Source organism: Mytilus trossulus, chromosome 11 (genome assembly GCF_036588685.1).
Source record: "Mytilus trossulus isolate FHL-02 chromosome 11, PNRI_Mtr1.1.1.hap1, whole genome shotgun sequence".
Lineage (NCBI taxonomy): Eukaryota > Metazoa > Mollusca > Bivalvia > Mytilida > Mytilidae > Mytilus > Mytilus trossulus.
The window spans coordinates 66,385,391-66,393,209 of NC_086383.1; the positions used below are offsets into that span (position 1 = coordinate 66,385,391).

A 7,819-nucleotide genomic window follows, 5' to 3' on the forward strand; every position below is an offset into this window, starting at 1 on the left:
TGTCTTTCTTTCGAAAAAGAAAATACGGACACAAATCTGAATTTTGAGCAAATATACAACATTTCGACGGCATTTTACTCAAAAAGTAGCACATGAAGGTATATTTTTTATTACATATTTGATTTAATCAGGTAAACAATAGCCTATATGCAAATTTTCATCAACTTGTAAATACAGGTTCAAAACTGTATCGTATGCCCTTAAAGATCCAGACCATTTGATTTCTTTTCTTTTATAATCCCATTAGGCGTTAGATAAATGACATACTCTAACATATATGTTATAGCAAAGTTTCTGATATATTCCAGAATGGACAGAGAGGACAAAAGACGATTCTTGGTAATAGGATCTGTCACAATGGAGATAGTGGCACCATTGTTCCGAAAACGAGTTCAAGATGATTTCTATCGATTAGGCACGTATAACTTACAGTCATATTTGGATTCAACACCAGTGAAACATATATTGTTCCACTTGTGTTTAGAAATGCATATTGCTGTACTGACCAATTGAACTGCTTCACTCAACATTGCTGTCCTTTGAAATTGACCACCTTTAATTCCCTTTATCAAAGAGGAAGAACATCAGGACATTCATGTCACTGTTATTTCTTTGCGACTCCTGTTCAAATTGATGATCTGACCGTAGCGCTTTCGAGTTTTATTTTACTGAATTGCTGCAATGTCAGTGTAGCAGATAAAGATGCGATTAAAAAATTACGAGAAATGAAAAATGAGTTTTTAACCCATAACAAAAATGGTGGAATTACTCAGAAAGAATACAACACATTATGGCCGGAAATTACCCACTGGTTGTTACAGCTCGACCCATCGTTAAAAGATGACCTGATAAGATTAGAAAATAGACCATTAGATGAGAGTCTATACACTAAGTACAGCACAGAGCTTTTTGATATTCATTCAAAGTTGGAAGAGGTAAATATATAAACGTCATTTGTAAAGCACAATGCCACATGAGTATTTTTCTATTTTTTTAGTACCTTATGAAAACAAACAAACACAAAAAAGTCATGGGTGTGACCTATAGTTGTCTGTGTCATGCTGGGTTTGAAAGCGTTCTCTCCTTTGGAATCTTTTTTTTAGATACACACACAAATAGATAATTTGAAGGGACTGCTAAATATTTATCGTATAACCTTTATATTGAAATCCTAATGCACAGGTCTGAATGATGTTATCTTTTTAGAATATATACCAAATAAGAATATTGAGAAAAAGTGGCCAGTACTTATATTTTTTCCTGTTGGATTAATACATGTAACTTTTAAGAAATATGAAAAGTAAATAAACAGTTTAATGATGATACATGTATCTCTTCCGTCAATTTTTTCTAAACTTTGTGATACAATTGAAAAATATCAATGGGTTTTCAAACCATTTGAATCAAAATGAACTATGTGAGAAACCAAATTGTGTACTTACAACAGTTTTCGAGTTTTCAATTTTTCAATTTAAATAAGAAATCCAGTCATTGTAATTAGCCAAAGTGTTTAGAAAATGTGTAAAGGTAATGATTTAACTCGGTACTAATTTTTTTAAATAGATTTATTCAAATATGTCTCCTTCGCATCATTCAATTATGAATGAAGAACAAATTAATTGTGAAACTTTGATTTTTTTCATGATAATAGCCCAAACACGGGTGAACATTTCTGAAAAAAATTTGGAAATTATAAAAATTGTGTACTTTTAAATGTCGAAAGATAAAAAAAAATGCACCACCGTATCATGTTTCTTAATCAAATAGTTTTACAATAAAAAAAAAGTGCGAACATTAAGGCAGAAAGATAATCTAAAGTTTAATTACATTTTTCATAGAAAAATGTAAAGAAGATGGTAGACTGCAGTTCTTTTTGTTAGAATTAAGCATTATTTTTTTTATTGTCCATAGTATGCGGTATGTCACTATCACCATAGTTTTCGATATTTTGGATTTAAATGATGACCATGTATGTAGTGTAAAAAAGCAATTAAGGAATGACTGAAATATTTTTTCTGTCAATGAAGAAAAATCATAATATATTGGGTGCACACTAAATAACGCGCGCAGCGGGTTATTTAACAGTGCGCACCACATGTTTTATGTTATTTCGAATTAAATACCAAATTCCATTTAAGTGCCAGTCTGCCTTAGAATCAAGCAGTGGTGAAAACAAGACCAAAAAACTCCACCCAATTTGAAATTGATTTCAGTTCAGAAATGTAGTTATGCACACAAAATAACTGTTTTCTGTTCTGGTGATAGAAGACACAGTTTAGTTGAAATGCACTTGATATTGACGAATAAGGGGAGATAACTCTGTAATTTGCAATCATCCTAACCAATTTTCTTACAAAGTTTTTTGATATTACCAGACACACACAAACGAAAGACCAATTATTTTCAACTCAGGATGATGGTTAGTATTAAATAGCATAATTAGCTCGGTGGGTTTTTTCTGACCATGTTTTGATTTTTACCTAAATTGCCTGATTCTCACAAAGACTGATACTTAAACCGTAGAAAACCATGAAAAAACGTTGATGACGTCACGTTCATATGACTAAATTTTGTCTATGGGCTCATTACAAAATAACGTCAGCCAATCAGAAGACGCGTTACATCCAAAGTTAAATTATACGTGTATACTTTTTAATAATACACAGTCTAGTAATTGCTATCATTGCTTTTGTTTTTAAATTTGAGTTGGTGTATTTCATAATTTTAGATTAAAATATGATGACAAATTTTGGGGTCACCGACTTCATGTCGTCATTTTAGCAACCTTTTGTGTTTTCCCCACGCTATGCACATTATTTGGTTGTTATTCAAATTTCCGAATAATCCTTGGAGGATAATTATTTCTTCACATTCAACAGAAGATTTGTATCTTTTAATATAAGATTCAAGAATTAAAGATTCTTGGTGTTTTGATCTTACAAATTATAAATAATTCCATTACTGCCACAAATAGAACATAGGAAAGAAAATATTACCAGTATTATAAAATATCTACAACAGGCGTGGTAGCAACCTTAGTAGCAACATACCAACTTCACCTGCATATGGGATATATATTTCCCAACTTATTTGATATTCAAGAGCTCCTACTCAGACTTTGTATAACGTCATCAGTGTCTGAGTAGAAAGTTGATGAACCAGGGGTATGTCATAGAACGTCTCGTCCTTTTTTCTTAAAAAGTTCATCGGAAGGTACCAAGACCTTGTTGATAAATATTCCGTATCAACTTCTCAAATAATACACGATGATCTTGATGTATAGATCCTGCGTACTGATGTTGTTTATCATCTTAACAACATGTTTTACTGTTCTTTCATTTGTCTTTGTTCTATTATTAATATTACTTTTACTGTTGAATGGTTTTATGTGATATCCGTTTGACGTGGCTCGGTACTGATACATCTCGTCAATGTGTGTGTATTGGCTTTCATGTTGTGGTGGTTTGTTTTATATATGCAACTCTTTGTATTTCTTTTGTTCTTATTACGTGACTCTGTACTTTAAAAGATTCCGTCAGTATTATTTTGGTCTATTATATGTCATTATGATATATTTCTATTATGAATTACTATATACGTTGAACCACAAACGTCAAAATCATTCAATCGCGTAGTGGAATTAACTATTTTTGGATTGACATAAATTCTACCTATAACTTTTGGACTAGTTTAAATCTCGGTCTATTTCTGTAATTTGTTCTTACATACTTTTGATTTTTTAACTCTGTATGCTTACGTTGCCTATGTAAATTTAAAAATGTTTGTATGCACATTGAAATACAAATTTATGTGACGTATTCAAATTTTATGACGTCAGACACTCAAGTCAATCCATGTGTTCGTAGATAGATGTTTTTGTGTTCTGTTAAATTGTCACTTTTAAAATTGTTATGCGATGATGACTGATGTACCCATATTTTGACTATTTTATTAATTGTGACAGTTTATTTAACGCAGCATGTAAATATAACGGAATTTGATGAGACTGTTATTAAAGAGAGATGGTTAGCGCTATAGAACCAGGTTTAATCCACCATTTTCTACATTTGAAAATGCCTGTACCAAGTCAGGAATATGACAGTTCTTGTCTATTCGTTTTTTATGCGCTTTGTTATTTGATTTTGCCATGTGATTATGTATTTTCCGTATTGATTTTCCTCTGAGTTCAGTATTTTTGTGATTTTACTTTTGAATTGCAATAATATATATTAAGAATACCATAATCTGTACAATTTGTACTGTACCAGATACGCATTTTGACAAATAAATCTTTCTTTTGTGATGCTGGAGTCCAAAATATTAGCTACTTCAAAAAAATATTAAAAGGCATAATTCTCGTATGGGTTCAGAAATGGAACATTTCAGAATTTCATGTTTATAGTTGTTATTGTATATTCTTATTGTTTTGCTTTAGATACATTCTGAATTCAACGAGATAAAGGTAAGTAAGCTAGTATCATTCAGATTAAGATCTCTCTCTTGGTGAGGGAAAATCTAGAAAAGTGCTTCCGTTGCCGGAAATTCATAACGTGTTGTTTCATTTTTTAAGACGAAAATTAATTAAAAACGATTGCAATTCATTATTGTTATGTAATTCTTAATCATCATATGGTATTATTAACATTCAATAACATTGCATATGCTGACAAAGGATTCAAGATTACATGTTCAGTAAATTTCGGTATAGTTTGATTTTTTATCAACACTATAAATGATATGAACATACAAAATAAAACTAAGGTTCTATCAGAATTACATTTATTATTTGTTATTTATCAAGGCAGAGAATATCCGCGACAAAAATAGTAACAAAATAACCTCAAATCCTCACCATGTGCATACATGGCATTTATTTTTCAACAATAACACTATTTAGCTTTCAATTCCATTGTTAAAGTCAATATCTGTTTTAAACATAAGCCAGTCGTATTCATTTATTTCGTTTTATTAATATTCAATGAAACAAAACAAAATGATAACAAGTACGTGTCACTTGCGTAAATACAGTTCTTAGCGTTTCAAGTTAAGCCAACACATGTCTATACGTTTCAATTCAAACAAAAACATAAATATTCATGACACAGTCTAAATCAAAACGCCTTCTGCCAAAGACAACAATATTAACATTTTTCATAAGGACACAGACGTTATTTCGGAGACTTTGAGAAAGACATAATTATTGAAGCAACTGCCTTGTTGAAAGTAAACTAGGATAAACCAAAATACTGTTTCGAGAATCTTTAATGCAAAACATAAATTCAAATTGGTTGCATTTTTGGAATTCAAAATAAGTATTATAGAATAAGTTCACAGCAAAAAATGAAATATTTGACACCGACAAAATCTCTGAAGTGAAAAACCAGCGAAATTAATTAAAATTTATGTATTGTAAGGCAAACTGTTTGTCAAATGATTCCTCAAAACTCTTATTTGGCCTTAATCTGTGTCATATTACCTCTTGAATACTCAATAACTTCATATCTAACAAAACAAAATAGTTAAATTCATAATAAAATATTAACAAAACGTCTACAAACGCAAATTTCAATCACTTAAACTTCATTTGAATTCAAATTCATTTGAATTTCATCTAAAATGGGCATACACGTGAAATGAGTTTATGTGAATCTAACTCAAATTCCACATGAGGTGAGTCTCACGTGAAATTTTGCGCATGACTTTTATATGCGATTTATGTGAAATTTGCGTGAACAATGTTTGCCTGTGTAGATTGGATTTCGCAAACCGTTATCATCAATGTTGATTTTTGAAGCTATGAAAACCAAGGTAAAGACTCGCTTACAAGAGTTATAACAACAAATATCTTTAATAGAAAATTATACAAAAATTCAAGAACAATACAACACAAGCTGTCTTTGTTGTTGTAAAATGTTCACAAAGTCGACCGTTAATATGTGTTTTAATACTATTAATGATAAAATGCGCTTACATGATATAAAGTCAACACATAAATAGAACGCATTCTACGCTGCAGTAATACAAAATCTTAAAAAAGGAAATTTATATTAATATTTGTGAAAAGAATTAAATAGATGGCACGCCTCTTCTTGATTCTTTTTATTAATTTTTCATATAAGCGATATCTACCTTAATGATCTCAATAGAAATAAGCCGTAACGCTTTCATGCGTTATTCTTGGAGGATATCAATTTCAGAGTACATTTAAGTAAAGGCAACAATAGTATTTCGCTGTTCAGAACTTATAAATCCATAGACAAAAACCAAAATCGGGGTAACAAACTCAAACCGAAAGAAACGCATTAAATATAAGAGGAGAACAATGACACACCACTAAAATGTAACACACACAGAAACAGACCAAGCATCAAACAAAAACCCACGAGAATAACAAATATTACATCAAAACCAAATACATTATTATCGTTTTTTTTGGTTTTTTTCTTCTTCATATTTTGAAAATATATATTTATTTTCTATTTGTACAAGTATACAGTTGATACCGAATCCTAATTGATTATTATCGATTACCCTTTACCTGAAAAGTTTAAAATGTATTGTATCAACATAAATGAACCAAATCTTTTAAAACTAGGACTTTACAATAAAAGGCAGAGACGATTCGAGAAAAATGTTGGAGAGAATGGAAGAATCAAATAATTTGTTCTTGGCAAATATGGAAGTTTTCCAGAGCACAATAACTGAAATAAAAAACACAGCACCATCACAACGGAGAGAAACTGGTAATTTATACTGTTTATCAATTCTTTGTATTAAATTTTTGATTTTTTAAATCTTTTAAATCAAGAGTTCCAAGTGGTGACATTGAAATAATACCTTCAAAATTTTACGAATAAAATCACGTGTTCATTTCCCGTTATTGAAAATCTGCTTCACAAATGAGGTCTCATGTGTTTCAATTGTTGCAACCTCAATTCAATCCTCTTTTCCTTTTTGATCAATTTAATAAGTTTATTGTAACATGAGCTTAAAAGACAGGTGTCACGTGTACTTCCTGTTTTGTTTACCTTTTGGAGCACAATAAATTTCTTGAAGTATTTTGGCGGGCTCTAACATGGATACTCTATCTTTAGTTTTTTCTGTGTTGTATTTTATGAACTGTTGTTGAACAAATAATTCATGGTAGCCATATATTTGTTCAAAAATTTCACATGGCCAAGTCCGTGGTTTTTGAATTTTATTCTGAGCTTCACTTAATATCAGTGAAAATACACCTACTTCATGTAATTGCAGTAATTCCGAATATATTTATGGACCCATTTCCCATGTTATAACAGGAGATCTTAACATCGTTCAAGACCGAGAGTTAAAATCATTTCTCAGTAAAGGACCTAAATATCGTCCCCCGTCAATTATTAATTGGAATGAGTGTCGTAATATCATCCACGACTCACTCCATACTTACTGTATGAAATGGATAAAACGGGAAAAAGCTGACAAAAAATCTTTGGACCCTTTTTTTAATTCAGTAATGAAGATAGTTGATATACGTATTCAACATTTTAAAGAACATTTTACTATTAACAATAACCACAATAAACCTATTTCTCGTATCAAACATAAACTAAAAGAACTAACCAAGGAATTTGTTTTTGTCCCGGCCGATAAAGCTGCTAATAATATTATTATTGTTTGACGTAAATTTTACATTGAGGTTCTGAAAAAGGAAATCACCAATTCACCAACATTCCAACTGACTCCATTTTCAGAAAACGAAATCTGTAACAAACATAAACTTTTAGCCACCGCTTTACAAGCAGAGCCAAATACAATGAAAGTCCCAACTATGTATTGGCTT

At 30.7% G+C, this 7,819-nt stretch overlaps 1 long non-coding RNA gene across 1 annotated transcript; it reads left to right on the forward strand.

Annotated features, from left to right (window-relative positions):
* The first annotated feature begins 732 nt into the window (after positions 1 to 732).
* LOC134691616 (uncharacterized) lies at positions 733 to 6,648 on the forward strand. The gene is made up of 3 exons (XR_010102160.1): positions 733 to 935; positions 4,436 to 4,462; positions 6,596 to 6,648. It is a non-coding gene; the product is annotated as an uncharacterized LOC134691616 (long non-coding RNA).
* The last annotated feature ends 1,171 nt before the right edge of the window (positions 6,649 to 7,819 follow it).